This window comes from Girardinichthys multiradiatus, chromosome X (assembly GCF_021462225.1).
Source record: "Girardinichthys multiradiatus isolate DD_20200921_A chromosome X, DD_fGirMul_XY1, whole genome shotgun sequence".
Classification (NCBI taxonomy): Eukaryota; Metazoa; Chordata; class Actinopteri; order Cyprinodontiformes; family Goodeidae; genus Girardinichthys; species Girardinichthys multiradiatus.
In genome coordinates, this window is record NC_061817.1 from 2,274,784 (window position 1) to 2,295,300 (window position 20,517).

The window sequence follows — 20,517 nt, forward strand, 5'->3', positions numbered from 1 at the left end:
TTTTGTGTTGTTTAAGTGTTCCCATTATTTTTTTTAGCAGTGTATTAATCAGCTGCTCCTTGTTGTAAAAAAACAAACAAACAAAAAAACACCTTATTGCGATGGTTATGCATCATAACAAATGTCCAAATGTAAAAAGTAAAATCCTTCCAGCTGCACAACTCCTTGAAAGGCCACCTTAACATAGTGGAGGGTTTGAGTTCTCGAATGATCCTAGAGGCCATGTTGTCTGGGGCTTAAACAGATTCTGGGTGACAGGTCAGACAAAGAGCGGTTCAAGACACCTTCATGAGGCCCGGGCTGTGGCAGAGGCAAAAACTCAGGCCTGGGAGGAGTTTGGTGAGGCCATGGAAAAGGACTAGAGATTGGTCTCGAAGCAATTTTGGCAAACCGTCCAGTGCCTCAGGAGTAGGAAGCAGTGCTTCGCCAACACCGTTTACAGTGGGGATGGGGAGTTGCTTGCCTTGACTGGGAACATTATCGGGCGGTGGAAGGAGTACTTTGAGGATCTCCTCAATCCTGCCGTCATGCATTCCCTGGTGGAAGCAGACGCTGGGGACTTGGGGTTGGACTCCATGTTGGCGAGGCTTCAGGCGAAGATGAGATCCACTCTGAGTACCTCAAGTCTCTGGATGTTGTGGTGCTGTCATGGTTGACACGCCTCTTCAACATTGTGTGGCGGTCGGGGACAGTGCCTCTGGACTGGCAGACCGGGGTGGTTGTCCCCCTTCATAAGAAGGTTGAAAAGAGGGTACAGGGTACTCGAGGGTTTCATGGGAGTTGGCCCAACCAGTCCACATGTGACTGTGTCCCTCGCAGTGCCCTGCGGGGGTGTTCTAGGAGTACGGAGTCGGAGGCCCTTTATTAGGGGCCATCTGGACTCTGTACAAGCGGAGCAGGAGTTTGGTCCACATTGCCGGCACTAACTCAGACATGTTCCCAGTGCATGGTGGACTCCTGCAAGGCTGCCCTTTGTCACCGGTCCTGTTCATAATTTTTATGGACAGGATTTCTAGGCACAGCCAAGGGGCGGAGGGAGTCTGGTTTGGGGACAAGTGGATTTCGTCTCTTCTTTTTGCAGATGACATGGTCCTGCTGGCCCCCTCTAGCCAGGACCTACAGCATGCACTGGGGAAATTCGCAGCAGAGTGTGAAGCCGATGTAATGAGGAACAGCTCCTCCAAGTCCGAGGCCATGGTCCTCCACTAGAAAAAGGTGGCTTGTCCTCTTCAGGTTGAAGAGGAGTTCCTGCCTCAAGTGGAGGAGTTCAAGTATCTGGGGTCTTGTTCGCGAGTGAGGGGAGAATGGAGCAGGAGGTCGACAGACAGATCGGTGTGGCTGTCGCAGTAATGGGGACACTGTGCCGGTCCGTTGTGGTGAAGAGACAGCTGAGCCGAAAAGCGAAGCTCTCAATTTACCGGTCGGTCTACGTTCCTACCCTCACCTATGGCCATGAACTTTGGGTCATGACTGAAAGAACGAGATCCCGGATACCAGCGGCTGAAACGAGCTTCCTCCGTAGGGTGGCCGGGCACTCCCTTAGAGATAGGGTGAGGAGCACGGCACTCTGGGAGGGGCTCGGAGCAGAGCCACTGCTCCTCCACATAGAGAGATCTATACTGGATGCCTCCTGGACGCCTCCCTTGGGAGGAGTTCCAGTCTGGGGAGAGGGAAGTCTGGGTGTCTCTATTGAGTCTGCTGCCCCCCAGCCCCGTTCCCTCTTAAAGCGGAAGACAAAGAGTGTCCAAGTACAAATGTCCAAAAGTAAAAATGTGAAAAGCTGCACAGCATTAAATATCGAAGAGGATAATCATCCAAAAAGTCTATTTTTATCCTCAACAAGAGGAATTGGGAGTTAAAATAATATATCAGAATCAAAGTAACAGAGCTACTCCAACATGCTGCCACCTGGAGCAGTGCAATTCTAGAAACCACTGACACTCCTTCACACGAGCATTAACAACTGACAGAATGAATGAATAAGAGGTACTGTAAATGCCAAATTGTATTCTTTGCTTAATTTTCACATGGCTTGTATTGTTTATTGTATAATGCATACTTTTTGTATTCAAGTGTGTGAAAAGTAACAAGAAGTCAGACAGATGCAATGCTGAGAGATTAGCATCAAGTACACGGGACCTAAAAGGTACATAACTGAAAGAGGTGTGACAAAGACATTGTTGTATTTATTCAGAGGAAATTACAGTGGAGAAAACCCATTGAGTCATTACAATGATGGTTTCAATCAGGCAAATGACTGAGACTAGTAGGTAGGTTTTATAGTCAAGAACAAACAAGTTCAAGTCTGAGTCTGTTAATCTTATTCGGATATTACAACCTTTTTATAATGTGTGCTCCTTGTCTTTGCTGCATCTTTTTATGCCAGACACTGGATGGTGTTTTCTCAAGAAATGCAAAGGAGGTCAGCAAATATTAAATATCAGTCTGGAAAGGGTTAGAAAGCTATTTCTAAGGATTGTGACTCCAGTGAACCACAGTGAGAACCATTATCCATAAATGATGTAAACATGGAACACTGGAGAACATCAGTGACTCATCCAGGAGCAGGAGTTGACAAAAAACAGGCCTAAATGGCCTCATGTAAAGGTCAGAGTTCATGACTCAACAATATGAATGAGAGAGTCTGGGAAAAAATGACCAAAACCACTGCTGATCCAAAAGAACACAAAGGCCTGTCTCACATTTACCAAAGGTGGTTAGTGCTCAGTAGGGGTAGATTTCGATTTAGAATTACTTACCAGCTGATTTAAGAGGTTTCAGGCAGCCAAAAGTCTTGAATGTAATTGTACCTAGTCAGAGGGCCTGGATGCATAAAAAGAAAGAAAGAAAGAAAACCATATTAGGCTTAATATTATGAAGAATTAGCCATTTCAGGAGTAAGGAAAGGAAAATCCTCAGCAAGCTGAACAAAAAGCTAAAACTGATTAATTTTTTTAAACTATCTTCTGGTCCATAGTGCATTGAAAAATTCTGGCCTTTTAAGTGTTTTGAAATAATTGCCATTTTTTCAGTTTCTCTTGTTTCCTCAAGCACAGCAGGATCTGTTTTTAAAACATTTAGGTAGACATTTTTCTTATCTAAATCCACAACCTGTCTTTTTTAAATAGCAGAGTGGCAAAAAAAACTCGAAAGAGCTCTTCTGCTGTGACAATTAGGCTGCTCCACATTTCTCTTTACAGTAGCCCAACAATGCTCCACAGCATTGATTGTCCCACCCTTAATACAGTGTCAATTCGTCTTGGGAATGACATATATAAGTCCTGCACAGTGGTCAGAGGGATTTTAAGCCATTCTTCTTGCAGGATAGTGGCCAGGTCACTACGTGATACTGGTGGAGGAAAACGTTTCCTGACTCGCTCCTCCAAAACACCCCAAAGTGGCTCAATAATATTTAGATCTGGTGACTGTGCAGGCCATGGGAGATGTTCAACTTCACTTTCATGTTCATCAAACCAATCTTTCACCAGTCTTGCTGTGTGTATTGGTGCATTGTCATCCTGATACACGGCACCGCCTTCAGGATACAATGTTTGAACCATTGGATGCACATGGTCCTCAAGAATGGTTCGGTAGTCCTTGGCAGTGACGCGCCCATCTAGCACAAATATTGGACCAAGGGAATGCCATGATATGGCAGCCCAAACCATCACTGATCCACCCCCATGCTTCACTCTGGGCATGCAACAGTCTGGGTGGTACGCTTCTTTGGGGCTTCTCCACACCGTAACTCTCCCGGATGTGGGGAAAACAGTAAAGGTGGACTCATCAGAGAACAATACATGTTTCACATTGTCCACAGCCCAAGATTTGTGCTCCTTGCACCATTAAAACCGACGTTTGGCATTGGCATGACTGACCAAAGGTTTGGCTATAGCAGTGTATATTGACCCTGTGGAGCTCCCGACGGACAGTTCTGGTGGAAACAGGAGAGTTGAGGTGGACATTTAATTCTGCCGTGATTTGGGCAGCCGTGGTTTTATGTTTTTTGGATACAATCCGGGTTAACACCCGAACATCCCTTTCAGACAGCTTCCTCTTGCGTCCAGTTGATCCTGTTGGATGTGGTGCGTCCTTCTTGGTGGTATGCTGACATTACCCTGGATACCGTGGCTCTTGATACATCACAAAGACTTGCTGTCTTGGTCACAGATGCGCCAGCAAGACGTACACCAACAATTTGTCCTCTTTTGAACTCTGGTATGTCACCCATAATGTTGTGTGCATTTCAATATTTTGAGCAAAACTGTGCTCTTACCCTGCTAATTGAATCTTCACACTCTGTTCTTACTGGTGCAATGTGCAATCAATGAAGACTGGCTACCATGAAACCTCCCACACTAAAATGACAGGTGTTTCAGTTTCATTGTCCAACACCTGTATATATATATCTCCTGCAGCTGGATGTGGTTTAGCAGAAAAGCAAAATCTAATTTTTAAATTTTAAAATCAATGTGAAGAATTTTTTCTCAATTGATACTAAACGTTGTCATATCAAAATTTGTCATTTTTGCTTTACCACATTTTCAGAATTTTCTCATAGGCTGTTTATTTTTCGTACATCTTTGAAGTGTCTTAATACTGGCTTCCCTTTTCAGTGCAGGGTTCCATCAGATGCATACTGATCCACCTGGTGATCTTTTATCCCTGAGGTCATAGACAAAGGCCAGATTTTTGACTGATAGGGTGAGGTAAAAACATCACAATCCAACATCTTGTAAATAACATTTCAGAGCAAAGGGGAAACCTCTGGGACCAGGAACAACTTTCTGGGTTGTTAGTTTTACTCATCCTCGTTGATTGTTTCCATGTGATAAATCAGAATCAGAAAAGCTTTATTGCCAAGTACGTTTTTGGACATACAAGGAATTTGTTTTGGCGTAGTCAGTGCAATACAATACAAATTAAACAGTATAAACATATCTACAATATAATATAAATATATGTGCACAGTTTTAAGTGAGTGAGAGTAAATATAGAGCAGTATAAGATGCAAGAGCAATACAACAGTGCAGGTGATCATTGTGCAAGTAAAGCAAGAGTCCAAGCTGAACGTTAATGTAACTCATAGAGTTACAGGTTACAGGTGTCCTGTCAGCAAAAAAAGGGGGGGTGTGGGTGAAAGGGAGAGTGTCAGGGTGGTTTCCGGGCTTTGTTAACCAGGCTGGTGGCAGATGGGAAAAAACTGTTCTTGTGGCGTGAGGTTTTGGTCCGGATGGACCGCAGCCTCCTGCCAGAGGGGAGAGTCTCAAAGAGTCTGTGACCGGGGTGGGAGGGATCAGCCAGAATCTTCCCTGCCCGCTTCAGGGTCCTGGAGGTGTACAGTTCCTGGAGCGACAGTAGACTGCAGCCAATCACCTTCTCAGCAGACCGAATGACACGCTGCAGCCTGCCCTTATCCTTGGCTGTAGCAGCAGCGTACCAGATGGTGATGGAGGAGGTGAGGATGGACTCAATGATGGCTGTGTAGAAGTGCACCATCATAGTCTTTGGCAGGTTGAATTTCTTCAGCTGCCGTAGGAAGAACATCCTCTGCTGGGCTTTCTTGATGAGGGAGCTGATGTTTGGCTCCCACATGAGATCCTGGGAGATGATGGTTCCCAGGAAGCGGAAAGATTCCGCAGTGTCAATTGTGGAGTCACAGAGGGTGATGGGGGCAGGTGGTGCTGGGTTCTGCCTGAAGTCCACAACCATCTCCACTGTCTTTAGAGCGTTGAGCTCAAGGTTGTTCTGGCTGCACCAGTCCAACAGATGGTCCACCTCCCATCTGTACGCGGACGCGTCACCATCAGAGATGAGTCCGATCAGGGTGGTGTCGTCCGCAAACTTCAGAAGCTTGACAGACTGGTGACTGGAGGTGCAGCTGTTGGTGTACAGGGAGAAGAGCAGAGGAGAGAGAACACAGCCTTGGGGGGAACCGGTGCTGATGGTCAGGGAGTCAGAGACGTGCTTCCCCAGCCTCACGCGCTGCTTCCTGTCAGACAGGAAGTCAGTGATCCACCTGCAGGTGGAGTTGGGCACACTCAGCTGGGAGAGCTTCTCCTGTAGCAGAACTGGGACGATGGTGTTGAAGGCAGAGCTGAAATCCACAAACAGGATCCTGGCATAGGTTCCTGTGGAGTCCAGGTGCCGGAGGATGAAGTGAAGGGCTAGGTTGACTGCATCATCTACAGACCTGTTGGCTCTGTAGGCAAACTGCAGGGGGTCCAGGAGGGGGTCGGTGATGTCTTTTAGGTGTGAGAGCACAAGGCGCTCAAAGGACTTCATCACCACAGAGGTCAGGGTGACGGGTCTGAAGTCATTAAGCCCTGTGGTCCTTGGCTTCTTGGGAACAGGGACGATGGTGGAGGACTTGAAGCAGGCTGGCACATGACATGTCTCCAGTGAGGTGTTAAAAATGTCTGTGAAGACTGGAGACAGCTGATCAGCGCAGTGCTTCAGGCTGGCTGGTGAGACAGAATCCGGACCAGCAGCTTTCCGGGGGTTCTGTTTCCTGAAGAGTTTGTTGACGTCCCTCTCCTGGATGGAAAGAGCCGTCCTCGGCGTGGGTAGGGGGCTGGTGGGGGGGAACTTCAGGGTGGGGGTGGGTTGGAGGTGCCAAGGCCCCTCTTGAGGTTGGGGAGGTGGGGGTGGTGGATTGTGGCTGCAGCTGTTGGGGGGCGTCGTGGGGGATGGTTGCAGGACTGTCCCTTTGTCTTTCAAAGCGGCAGTAGAACTCGTTCAGGTCGTTGGCGAGGCGTCGGTCGTTGATGGAGTGGGGGGATTTCGGCTTGTAGTTTTTGATTTGCTTGAGCCCTTTCCAGACAGACGCAGAGTCGTTGGCTGAGAACTGGTTTTGGAGCTTCTCAGAGTACAGTCGTTTGGCCTCTTTCACTGCCTTGCCAAACTTGTACTTTGCCTCTCTGTATATGTCTTTGTCCCCACTCCTGAAGGCCTCTTCCTTATCCAGTCTTAACCTTCTGAGTTTAGCTGTGAACCAGGGTTTGTCGTTGTTGTAACTCACCCTGGTGCATGATGGTACACAGCTGTCCTCACAGAAGCTGATGTAGGAAGTCACAGCCTCTGTGAACTCGTCCAGACTGTTGGTAGTAGTCCTGAACACATCCCAGTGTGTACAGCCTAAACACGCCTGGAGATTCTCCACAGCCTCACTGCTCCACTTCCTTGTCGTCCTCACAACAGGTTTGCAGAGCTTTAGTTTCTGCCTGTATGCAGGAATCAGGTGGACCATGATGTGGTCGGATTGGCCCAGTGCAGCACGTGGGGACGGCGTGATAAGCGTCTCTGATGGTGGTGTAACAGTGATCCAGAATGTGGTCCTCTCTGGTCGGACATTTTATAAACTGTCTATATTTGGGGAGTTCGTGGGTGAGATTACCTTTGTTAAAGTCACCAACGATGATTACTAAGGAGTCCGGGTTGGTCCGCTCCACATTCAGTATCTGGTCGGCGAGCATGCGCTGTGCGACCTGCACGTTAGCTTGCGGCGGGATGTAAACACCGACCAGGATGAACGAAGCGAACTCACGGGGGGAATAGAAAGGCTTACAGTTTATGATGAAGGCTTCCAGGTCTGGAGAACAGTGCTGCTGAATCACTGTTACGTCGTTGCACCAACCACTGTTGAGGTAGAAACAGATTCCTCCACCTTTCGCTTTGCCGGAGAGTTCCGTGTCTCTGTCCGCTCTGTAGAGCTGGAATCCTGCCAGCTGCAGCGCAGAGTCTGGTATTAATCCACACAGCCACGTCTCCGTGAAGCACAAAACTGCCGATGAATAAAAGTCCCTGTTTTTCCCCAACAGCAGTTGTAGTTCCTCAATTTTGTTGGGAAGTGAGCGCACGTTAGAGAGAAATATTCCAGGTAACGGTGTTCGTAGTCCACGCTGTCGAAGACGTACCAGCACCCCAGCCCGTTTCCCTCTCTTCCGGCGTTTCACCGCGTGAACAAAGGTGAGCGCACCTTTGACCAGAATGTCCAAAAATTCCAGAGCAGTAGGCAGAAAAGTGGGAAATAACTCCTCTGGTGTAGTAGCCCTGATGTTCATGAGTTCTTCTCTGGTGAGAGAGCTCCGGGTACCATCACAGAAGACCGTTTTAAAGCAAAAAACAAAACAAAACAATGCACACCAACACGCCGAGGCGACCATCTGCGGCGCCATCTTGGATCTACAAAATGGATCTATTGGATCTATAAAAATGAGCCTAGACATTTTATTATGTCCTTGTTTTATGTTTTGTGGCAAAGCTTCTGTTCTGTGCTTTAGTCGCCAGATCACTGTTACATAATGTTCCTTACAGTGCCAGAGTAGCCTCAGAAAAAGAATTTCATTCTGAACCCTTGCACAATGTGTGTTAGTCTGTTTTAATGGAGCAACAGCTGTATCATTTCATTATATTCTTGCTCAAGCATTTTCTATTTATTGTTCTATTCAAAAGTCCGATAATGTATTGATAATACCAGGAGTGTTCTTCAGAGCCTTTATTTTCTGTACGTTCTTCCAGAAGCATTTTTTTTAATTAAACATTTTCTACTTCTAACAAGCATTCAGTGAGATCTGATCAAAGTTTAAACTCTGACATGTCACTGATTTTTTGTAGTGATATATCTGCTTCTTTTGTGTATCATGTGATTACCATTGACTACCACTTCTACCCTCACTCATTGCTATTCCACAATGAGAACTAAGTCAGGAAGTGCCAACCTGTCACCATGGCAACAGTCCAGGCAAAAAAGAAGGGCCTTTATATAGGAAAAATTAAACAAGAATCGGTTCAACTGGAGTTTTCTCAGCACAGCGTTTTATATAATCAGCATCAGCTGCATAAACAGGAAACGTTTTTTCCTCATGCTGATAACTCTATTACATTAGACTAAACAGAGTGTGGCCCAAGTTTGTGTAGAAACAACCAGTCCATTCCAAGGAAGACTGGAAGCTCTGGATGAAAGTTCATTTTTACTAAAACAACATATCATTAATCATTTATTCATAAACTGAAAAATACACATCAATTTCCGTAAGCTTTAAATATAACCACATCTCTGCTAAAATGTTTTGTAAGCAGGAGAAACATATCTAAATGATATCCACGCACAGATCAGGCTTTTACTGGCTGATACAGATTCTCAGTTTTCTTTGGGGTCTGGCATGCTGATTCTGACTTTGGTTGATTCCAATTTTCTTTCAAAGAATACATCTAATCTCATTTCTGTACATGTTACTTAAATCTACAATTAAATATAGCAATCACAATAAAGTCATTACAAAATGAAGAGGAGGAGGTTTTCAGATTTTATGTATTTAATAAGCTAAAAAAAAAACCATCTGTATCTGACCGGCCAATCACCATTCAGAGCTTAATTCAATGATAATTTCAGATAGAGATTTCTTGGCAGAACTTGAGTAATGAGCTAAACCTCTGTCAGTAGTCATAATTTTATTTGTGTACTTTCATTTATCTCTAGCTGATAAGATGTTTTGCAATGCCAGCCTTAAAGTCTTTAAAATGGGGTTATCGGCCATTTATAAACATTCTTGATGATGAAGCTTACTTAAAACTGGTCTGCTCCAGTCTAAAGTGACCTGCCCTTGATGACTTTATATTGCATTGACAAGTAAACTGTTGCGTAATCCCAGCTGCAGCATGGTGTTATTGAACACTAGACCTGGTAGATTGAGGTAGGATCTGTGTAGATCTGTGTTCAGTCACAGTAATGTTCGTAACTATGACAGAGATGTCTGTGAAAGTTAAGAAAACTATGACATAAATATAACTGTACATCTGAAATTTAAGTCTTAGAGACAAGAAGCATACGTTAAATCACCATAAGTAGTTATTTAGATAACAAAATGTTATTCTTTCACAGTACGCAAGCAAATTTTAGTATAAAAGGCAGAGGTCAAGGTTTAAACTGAACAATAACTTTAAAAATGTAATGGTCATGAAAGCTTAGGTTAAAATAATTTTGTTATTTAGAAACTGAACAATCTGAACAGACCTCCGAGGAAGTTTCTAAAGTTCTTCTCGCCTACTGCAAATGTTAAATATATTTAAGGCCAAAACTATTCATACCACTGGCAGATTTAGGTTTCATTTAACTTTTACCAACATGTGTTTTCTGACTGAAAATAAAATTAAGGTGACCAAAGAGAAATCATCAAAATACCAGTGGAAACATGCTAAGGGTTTGGTTGCTGTAATGCCAATAAAGATTTTTCCAGTGATTATTGAGAATAGTATAAATTATTTTAGACTTGCCATTTTTTATAAAAAGTAAATAAAAAAGCCAATTTTTTTCAAAGCTTCTTATATTTTATTTTATAGTCTTTTGAGAGAAGTCTGTCTCATTTCCTATCAGGAACAACCTACTTGGTCGAATGAAACTGATTTTAAATCTAAACCTTCCAGGGGTATGAATAACTTTGGTCTTAACCGTGGTGGAACAGTGCTATGGCAGTGTTTCAGTATTTCATTTTATGTAATACGGTAAATGATTCACATGAGTGCAGAGCTGTTTTAACCTGTTTGGCATCTCATGGATAGAAATGGCTGAACCCCTGGTCCACAGGTGCATTCCCATCAATTACAATATCATCCAAAAGTTGCTTTATCTCAGTAATGCAATTCAACAAGTTGAAACTTATTTGTTATATAGAATCATGCCACAAAATATGATTTTAAGCATACATTTCTATTGATTTTGAAGATTCTGAACACCAATAACTAGTTTTTCAGGAAATTCATACATTACATCAAACCAATAAAAAGGGATTTTTAGTACAAAAATTGAGTTATTGAAAAGTATGTATGTTCTGTATCGTACAGTATCAGTACTTGGTTGTGGCTCCTCTTGCATGGATTACAGTATAAATGCAGCATGGCATGGAGGATACCAGCCTGTGGTTCTGCTGAGATGTTCAGGAAGCCCAGGTTGTTTAATAATTGCCTTCAACTTATCTGCATTGTTGGTTCTGGTGTCTCTCTAAATCAAAGTAACCCAGGGTGATGTGTACCACAGATTAACACAGAAATTGGGACATGGTGTGAGGAAATAATACCAATCGCTGTAAACATTTAAATACCGTGGTGATACTTCTGCGTAAAGCTGTGCGACAAATGCATTGGCACTGCTGGAAGACCTTGCAAATGGTAGGATTAGGAGGGAACGCGTTTTCAGGGATCACCAAGGTTTCCTGGTCCATGATGACGAGTAGCTAATATGACAATTTAGACTTCCTACAGCATTGCTCTTGGATCTATGTGCTGAACTGGTTCCCGTTGTTGACAGAGACAGACCCCCCGGGACCACGCCATCCCTGTTGAGTTACAGGTGTTAACTATTGTGCATATCCTGGCAAACCGGTTCTTACCAGTGTGACTTAGCCGACAGGTATGTGTTTAACATAATTAACTGTATGCCTGAAGCCTCTTTTAGGAACAACATATTTCTGTGAAATTAACCATAGGCCTGGCATATCGCAGCCAGTGGTATGTGCAACAATGCCTGCCAGCCTGAGAGGCGTTATTAATATGACCAGTTGATACATCAGATTTCCCTACCCTGCTGCCAGGAAACAGAACGTGTTCTCAACTCTCCTCCTCAATCACCAACACCTCGATTTCTGCCTTGGTAAAATTGCGTTTCTTTGCTCTTTTCTCCAAAGTTGCCATTGTTAACCCTGAAATAACATTGATCAGCTGGCTTCTAAATAAAAACTGACATTTATGAGGTGCGTTGCATTGACCATTTATGGTTGAATGTGGGTGTGAACAGGGCAAAACATGAGGCGAAACCTTGTACGCAAGGGGAAATTATTTGCTGGTGTGCAAGTCCATGCACACCAGCAAATAATTTCCCCTTGCGTACAAGGTTTTGCCTTGTACGCAATGAGATGCCATTTTCGGCTTTTGGTCATACATACACTTTTAGTATTGATCCTATCCAATGTCTTATAAATGAGACCCAAGTCCTCTTGCTCCTTACCCCAGGTAAGATGCTTCTGACATTATCTTTGGTTCAAGAGTGGATTAACACAAGCAATGTGGCAATTACAGTCCATGTCCTGGATACGTCTGTGTGTAGAGGCTCTGACTCCAGCTGCAGTCCACACCTTGTAAATCTCCATCAAACTCTTGAATGTGCTTTGCTTCACAATCCTCTCAAGGCTGCAGTGACCCCTGGTTTTGGGTCATCTTTTTATTACACACTTTTTCCTACCACTTATCTTTCCATTAATATGCTTGGATACAGGACTGTGAACAACCAGTTTCTTTAGCAATGACCTATTGTGGTTTATCACCTTTATGGAGGAGGGATGAATAATACCTGTAGGACAACTGTCAAGACAGCAGGTCTCCCCCATGATTATGTAGGCCACAACAAAACATTTCTGGAATAAAAATCATCTTTTGTGGTGTTTTAGAATGTTATCTTTTATATCATTTCTGAAAAACTGTACTAGGGTTTTCATTAGTCATACTCATAATCATCTAAATTAACAGAAATAAACGCCTGAAATAGACAACTAAGTTCATTGTAACTATATTGCGTGAGTTTAACTTTTTGAATTAAATTACTTAAATGAATAACTTTCTGATGATATTTCAATTTAAGGAGATATACCTCTATTGAGATGTGCCTGAATGAATGAATGAACGAATAAATGGATGGATGAATGGACAAGTAGTACTACATATGTGACAGGTTTATAGCTGAAAAACAGGCACCACTGTATTTGTGCGCAGGTGATGAAATATCACACTGATTACAGGGATATTTTATCTGCATGTTTATGCTCATCTACAACAACCAGATAATTAACGTTGATTGGTAAAAGAGGTCAGGAAGAAATGATTATGTAAGCTTTCTATCACATCTGGGGTGCATTGTTGTGAATGTACTGCCTCTTGTGGTGTACCAAAGCTTAAATAAATGAGTTGTTGGCAGTCTGGGTATGAATTTCTTACCAGATGATATGTGGGTTCTGGGCAGCCAAAAGTCCTGAATAGAACCACACAGTACCTGGAGTCAGAAACACGTTATTATTTAAGGCACATTTATATAAATTAAAAATAAATTTTTTTTTGCTCAGGTACATTTGTTCTTTCTAACAGGTCTGGATCATCCAGGGGCCCAGAGCAGGCTAAATAAAGAGTTAAAGCTGTTTGAAATCTTTTCAACTATCAGTTCATCACTCAAGCGGTGAAGAAACCTGGAGCAGCCGCGCATCCGCAGGTTATAATCACATTACTGCGACAATCTGAAACTTATTTAAAGATGCTGTTTTGAAAAATTCATTTCATCATGGAACGCGTTCCGATGACAAATCTGGTTTTAACTGGATCCTACTGGCTCATCCAGCATACATTAATATTCATGCGGGCCAGGCCGACTCGGACATTTACCGACCTGCCTCGACAGGATATATTACACTCTCATATGGGAGAGGAAAAACAGCGCTCGCGCCGTGGACGCCCCCAGCCCCACCGCGTGACCAGATGCTCGGACTGTTCCTGAGCGCGTGCACAAATATCAACGCCACGCGGCAGAGATCTGATCCATCCGAGTCCCTCGTGCTGCTGGCAGCGCAGAGAGCCTGAGTACTTACCGACGGATGAGCTACAGCAGTAGAACAGCGGATACCGCTGCGGGACTGTGGCGTGGACGTACCGATTCTGGGTCTGCTCCTTGACCGCCAGGCGAGCACCCTGAGAGGGGAGGAGCTTGTTCTGCCTGCTCCGACACAATCCGCTCTGGTGCATCTCTCTCTCAGAACAAAATAGCTCTGCAGGATAGAGCCACCTGAAACTACTTACAGGGGTTGGACAATGAAACTGAAACACCTGATTTTAGACCACAATAATTTATTAGTATGGTGTAGGGCCTCCTTTTGCGGCCAATACAGCGTCAATTCGTCTTGGGAATGACATATACAGGTCCTTCTCAAAATATTAGCATATTGTGATAAAGTTCATTATTTTCCATAATATCATGATGAAAATTTAACATTAATATATTTTAGATTCATTGCACACTAACTGAAATATTTCAGGTCTTTCATTGTCTTAATACGGATGATTTTGGCATACAGCTCATGAAACCCCAAAATTCCTATCTCACAAAATTAGCATATTTCATCCGACCAATAAAAGAAAAGTGTTTTTAATACAAAAAACGTCAACCTTCAAATAATCATGTACAGTTATGCACTCAATACTTGGTCGGGAATCCTTTTGCAGAAATGACTGCTTCAATGCGGCGTGGCATGGAGGCAATCAGCCTGTGGCACTGCTGAGGTCTTATGGAGGCCCAGGATGCTTCGATAGCGGCCTTTAGCTCATCCAGAGTGTTGGGTCTTGAGTCTCTCAACGTTCTCTTCACAATATCCCACAGATTCTCTATGGGGTTCAGGTCAGGAGAGTTGGCAGGCCAATTGAGCACAGTGATACTATGGTCAGTAAACCATTTACCAGTGGTTTTGGCACTGTGAGCAGGTGCCAGGTCGTGCTGAAAAAGGAAATCTTCATCTCCATAAAGCTTTTCAGCAGATGGAAGCATGAAGTGCTCCAAAATCTCCTGATAGCTAGCTGCATTGACCCTGCCCTTGATAAAACACAGTGGACCAACACCAGCAGCTGACACGGCACCCCAGACCATCACTGACTGTGGGTACTTGACACTGGACTTCTGGCATTTCCTTCTCCCCAGTCTTCCTCCAGACTCTGGCACCTTGATTTCTGAATGACATGCAGAATTTGCTTTCATCCGAAAAAAGTACTTTGGACCACTGAGCAACAGTCCAGTGCTGCTTCTCTGTAGCCCAGGTCAGGCGCTTCTGCCGCTGTTTCTGGTTCAAAAGTGGCTTGACCTGGGGAATGCGGCACCTGTAGCCCATTTCCTGCACACGCTTGTGCACGGTGGCTCTGGATGTTTCTACTCCAGACTCAGTCCACTGCTTCCGCAGGTCCCCCAAGGTCTGGAATCGGCCCTTCTCCACAATCTTCCTCAGGGTCCGGTCACCTCTTCTTGTTGTGCAGCGTTTTCTGCCACACTTCTTCCTTCCCACAGACTTCCCACTGAGGTGCCTTGATACAGCACTCTGGGAACAGCCTATTCGTTCAGAAATTTCTTTCTGTGTCTTACCCTCTTGCTTGAGGGTGTCAATAGTGGCCTTCTGGACAGCAGTCAGGTCGGCAGTCTTACCCATGATTGGGGGTTTGAGTGATGAACCAGGCTGGGAGTTTTAAAGGCCTCAGGAATCTTTTGCAGGTGTTTAGAGTTAACTCGTTGATTCAGATGATTAGGTTCATAGCTCGTTTAGAGACCCTTTTAATGATATGCTAATTTGGTGAGATAGGAATTTTGGGTTTTCATGAGCTGTATGCCAAAATCATCCATATTAAGACAATAAAAGACCTGAAATATTTCAGTTCGTGTGCAGTGAATCTAAAATATATGAATGTTACATTTTCATCATGACATTATGGAAAATAATAAACTTATCACAATATGCTAATATTTTGAGAAGGACCTGTACAAGTCCTGCACAGTGGTCAGAGGGATTTTAAGCCATTCTTCTTGCAGGATAGCGGCCAGGTCACTACGTGATACTGGTGGAGGAAAACGTTTCCTGACTCGCTCCTCCAAAACACCCCAAAGTGGCTCAATAATATTTAGGTGACTGTGCAGGCCATGGGAGATGTTCAACTTCACTTTCATGTTCATCAAACCAATCTTTCACCAGTCTTGCTGTGTGTATTGGTGCATTTTCATCCTGATACACGGCACCGCCTTCAGGATACAATGTTTGAACCATTGGATGCACATGGTCCTCAAGAATGGTCCGGTAGTCCTTGGCAGTGACGCGCCCATCTAGCACAAGTATTGGGCCAAGGGAATGCCATGATACGGCAGCCCAAACCATCACTGATCCACCTCCATTCTTCACTCTGGGCATGCAACAGTCTGGGTGGTACGCTTCTTTGGGGCTTCTCCACACCGTAACTCTCCTGGATGTGGGGAAAACAGTGAAGGTGGACTCATCAGAGAACAATACATGTTTCACATTGTCCACAGCCCAAGATTTGCGCTCCTTGCACCATTGAAACCGACGTTTGGCATTGGCATGAGTGACCAAAGGTTTGGCTATAGCAGTGTATATTGACCCTGTGGAGCTCCCGACGGACAGTTCTGGTGGAAACAGGAGAGTTGAGGTGCACATTTAATTCTGCCGTGATTTGGGCAGCCGTGGTTTTATGTTTTTTGGATACATTCAAGGTTAGCACCCGAACATCCCTTTCAGACAGCTTCCTCTTGCGTCCACAGTTGATCCTGTTGGATGTGGTTCGTCCTTCTTGGTGGTATGCTGACATTACCCTGGATACCGTGGCTCTTGATACATCACAAAGACTTGCTGTCTTGGTCACAGATGCGCCAGTAAGACGTGCACCAACAATTTGTCCTCTTTTGAACTCTGGTGTGTCACCCATAATGTTGTGTGCATTTCAATATTTTGAGCAAAACTGTGCTCTTACGCTGCTAATTGAACCTTCACACTCTGCTCTTACTGGTGCAATGTGCAATCCATGAAGACTGGCTACCAGGCTGGTCCAATTTAGCCATGAAACCTCCCACACTAAAATGACAGGTGTTTCAGTTTCATTGTCCAACCCCTGTAGTTATTCACATACACTGTATAATAACACTAAAACTATATTTTCTCACCGCCTGACATAAAATCCGACTAAACCTTCCTTTTGTAGGTCAGTTAGGACTTTCATTATTATTCTATTTGCTAAATGCAAGGATAACATTGTGAACTTTTGTCTTTTTAAAATTAATACATTTTACAATACATTGTAAAACTTTCCTCAGATGATGATGGTGTCTTCTGAAGGGTTAAGTCACAACATTTGAATTAAACAGAGAAATACTTGTAAATATATTTAAATTCAACACCTCAAACACATCAATTGCTTGTGTGACATCATCGGGGAAAAAAATCAAGATATTAGAAAGACAACTGTTACGCTCAGGAAGGAGACAGATTCTGTGTCAAGGGATACATTTGTTTGGTGTTTTATGTGCATATCAACCCTAGTGGAAAACCAGAATACCTTGTAAAGATGATGATTGAAGCTGTTAAGAGAATGTCACAACCTTCAGTGAAGCAAGTCCTGTACTGATATGGTTTGAAAAGCCAATCAGAGAGGAAGAAGACATTACTCCAACAACAAAAAAGCAACAAAAAATAGATTACTGTTGGCAAATACACTTAGGGACAAACTTTATTTCAAAAACAAGAGCTAGATGCCGCTAACTCCGCGGAGCTTGAACATCCAACTTCAAACTAACTTCACCGCGGTTTACCGGCGCTGTGTCCCCGCTGCTGAACGCCTGTCCATCTGTCTTCGGTGAGTAAATAAATCTCAGCTCAGTAAAAAAAACTGCAGATTTTTAATGTCCACATCTCCTAAATTTAAGATATTTGTGCCTAAACATAACCAGGCCAGGTCCTTTCTGTACTTGTCTCGGTAAAAGTAATTAGTTGAGTCATACAACTCTGGCTTGCCGCACACCGCCACTATGATCTGGTCCTCCATCATTGACAACTGCTTCCTCTCCGCTTTGGTCCTTCACCCTACGTCACAGCCACATCCAGTCCCTGATTGGTTGACGCAACGCGAATTTAGGAAAAAGTTCAGATTTTTCAACTCGTCCATCGCGCCACTCCGCTCCCGCTCCGCTCCCGCTTCGCTTGCCGCGCCGCGCCCTCCACGTCCTTCGCACCGCACCGCGCCGCTCCTGAACGCGCTTCTACATAGGGATAACAGGTAAATTGGCCGCTCCTTTCGCAGAAATCGCGTTTGGTGTGAACGCACCTTAAGTGTTACAATGCTACTCCTTTCTCTAAGGATATTTGTGATTTTAGTGTTAATTCTTCACCTTTCTTTGTGAGAACTAGTGATTAGACACTACTCTTAACCTTTAAGGTAATTTTGTCTAAAAATGCAAAGGAAAAAAGAAAATTGCTACACCTTCTAAGGGTAATACTTGCAATTTGGCTTTTGACTCACCCCCCTTTATGGCAGGGTGGATTAGATTAAATTTTGGATTTAATCTGGCAATAAATCCTGTTCTTTCAAAACATAAAACAAACTATAAAGTTCCTGAATGGATACATGCATCAACAATCCTAGGTCAGATACTAAAATTAACTGCAAAGTTAATTCAGTTTCAAATTGTGGTCATACATAAAGCACAGCCTCTGGAAACAGATATGCAGCAACTGTCTGGACAGAGAGGTTAACTGAAGTTAAACCAAGTCTCAAATTATTGCTTACACAGAAGAAACCAGACTGAGTCAGAATATCTAAAATTTTGCCTATGTAGCAGAGTTGATTGTTACTAGCACAGAGATATTGGAGTTATTAATTTTGATGAAAGTCTAAAATTGTGAACTCCAGGAATGTCACGAGTTATAATGTCTTCTTAAATATAATCAGTGACACCTGATGTTAGAACTCTGATGTTTTGAGTCCTATTGTGACCAGTGACAGCTGATGTTGAGCTCATCACTTGGTGCATTAATAATGTGCAGTTGTGGTTTATTCATTCTCATTTATGTACTTGGCAAGCTGTTCATAATAATGCCCACCCAGGGACGCCATAAATATGACTATGAATATGAATATATTGAATGACTATGAATATGAATATTAATACTTTAATATTTTATCAAATAATATTTCGGTCTGTTAAGGGTTGTCCTGTGAATACCAACTCCGGAAAGGCGGTGGTATTAGGGCAAAATCGAACAGGGTGAGCCAAACTCTGACATTATTGAACAGCAAAACTCTGCACCGAATGGAATGAATTCACACAATTTCTTAAAAAACAAGAATTTATTAACAAAAATAAGTCAACTCAGTCAAACATATTTCAATCAACAACTCTTTACCATGCTAAAACAATTCAACTAAACTTCCAAGCAGAATTAAACAATACGGAAGACTAATGGGCTATGTACAATATAAACAAGTTGATTAAAGATGGTTGAAAACCATGACCGAAAGAGTGATGCAACATTACCATGCACCGCTTCCGTCACCATCACCGCCTCCTCCATCTCTTTCCCCATAATCCCTTCTGCGTGTCGGTTCCACCCTCTTCCATCAGGTTTACCTTTAGGCTTCACGTGATGGTCAGGTCGTCTGTTCGACCGGAAGTGGTCCGGCAACTTTGACTGTGGTTGGTATTCAGTACCACCCCCCCAGTCCAGCTGACCAAACCTATGTTGTTCCCTGAACCTGTTCTTCACATAGGTTCTGGTTGAAGGCCTTTCCTGACCTTCTAATGCATGGCTGGTTCTTTCAGTCTGGACCTGTAAAACTCTAGCCTCGCTCTCCGATCCCTTGGTCGGGCGAGCACATGTTTCCCACGCCATCTGAGCATATTTGCAGATCTCTTGCATGCTCATGGCCTTGGTTCTGCAATACATAGTAACATCGTATCGCACACTTTCATGAAGGTTGTGGAGGAACAGGGATTTAAAAGCATGTTCCTCCTCAATGCCTGGCGCATTGCGTCCTTGGAAGTAAACGGCTCTCAAGCGCCGGTAATACTCCCTGGGTGCTTCGCTTTTCTTTTGCTGGATCGTGAAAGCACCAAGTGTGGCTGAGGCCCGCTCCGTGTACACAGAATATTCTTCCCTTAAAGCTTTGCAAAGGGTTGAATAACGGTCTCGGACTGCGGGTGTCAGGCTCTCCATGAAAACATGGACGCTCCTGGACGTTGTCTTCCAGATGAGCTTCAGTTTCTCCCGTGCTGATGGGCAGTACAGATCTAGAAGACAGCGTTCAACTTCCCTAAGATAATCATCAATGTTTGATTCTGCATTATTAGGGTCGAAACGCTCTATGTCTTTGGCAAGGGACTCAAGCTGGCGGGTGCGTAATCCACTCTCAGGGATTGGTCCCGGCCCATCTGAGTCATCATCGGAGAGTTCACTCCGGCTGCACTCAGAGGGTGTCGGTGCATCACGCCTCATCCTCGGAGGAGGCAGTGGAGGCTGCTCCCGGTATAACTGTGGGCCCTGTGCTTCCCGGACTCGGGTCCTGGGCAGCGGTTGAGGGCGGTAGGAGCCACCTGAATCCCAGGGGCGGCACTCCTGTCGCCTTGGCGGAGGTGAGGGATCGTAGAGGACCGTACTGCGAGTCACGTTTGACGGCTGCTCGCATCTGAACCGTGAACTATTTACACCTGCTGGGTCCCCAGCCAGGTACCGTTCATGGCTGCTGATTGAACCTATTCTGACTACTTACCCATGTTCTTGCCTCGGTGGATGTATGGGGAACCCTATGAGCCTGGAAAGGTAATTTCTGGAGAGCAGCTTCTACATCCTCCAGATCTGACCTGCAGGTTCTCTCAGGGTTTCGCAGGTGTGGCTCACCTCCAAAGGTTTCAACCTGTGAGGTGGGTTTCGGTTCGTCCCCCCATTC

General features: G+C 44.2%; 1 protein-coding gene across 4 annotated transcripts in view; it reads right to left on the reverse strand.

Annotated features, from left to right (window-relative positions):
• LOC124862668 (4-aminobutyrate aminotransferase, mitochondrial-like) overlaps positions 1-13,730 on the reverse strand; it is a 52,675-nt gene extending 38,945 nt beyond the window's left edge. For 2 of the 4 annotated variants that reach the window (XM_047356719.1, XM_047356721.1), the window contains exons 1-3: positions 13,626-13,730; positions 12,985-13,039; positions 2,760-2,823 (exon numbers count right to left, since the gene is read on the reverse strand). The gene's annotated coding sequence lies outside the window, so the exon portion shown is untranslated. The remainder of the gene's footprint in view (positions 1-2,759; positions 2,824-12,984; positions 13,040-13,625) is intronic. The other 2 variants (XM_047356723.1, XM_047356722.1) reach the window with 2 other exon arrangements.
• Positions 13,731-20,517: the final 6,787 nt, after the last annotated feature.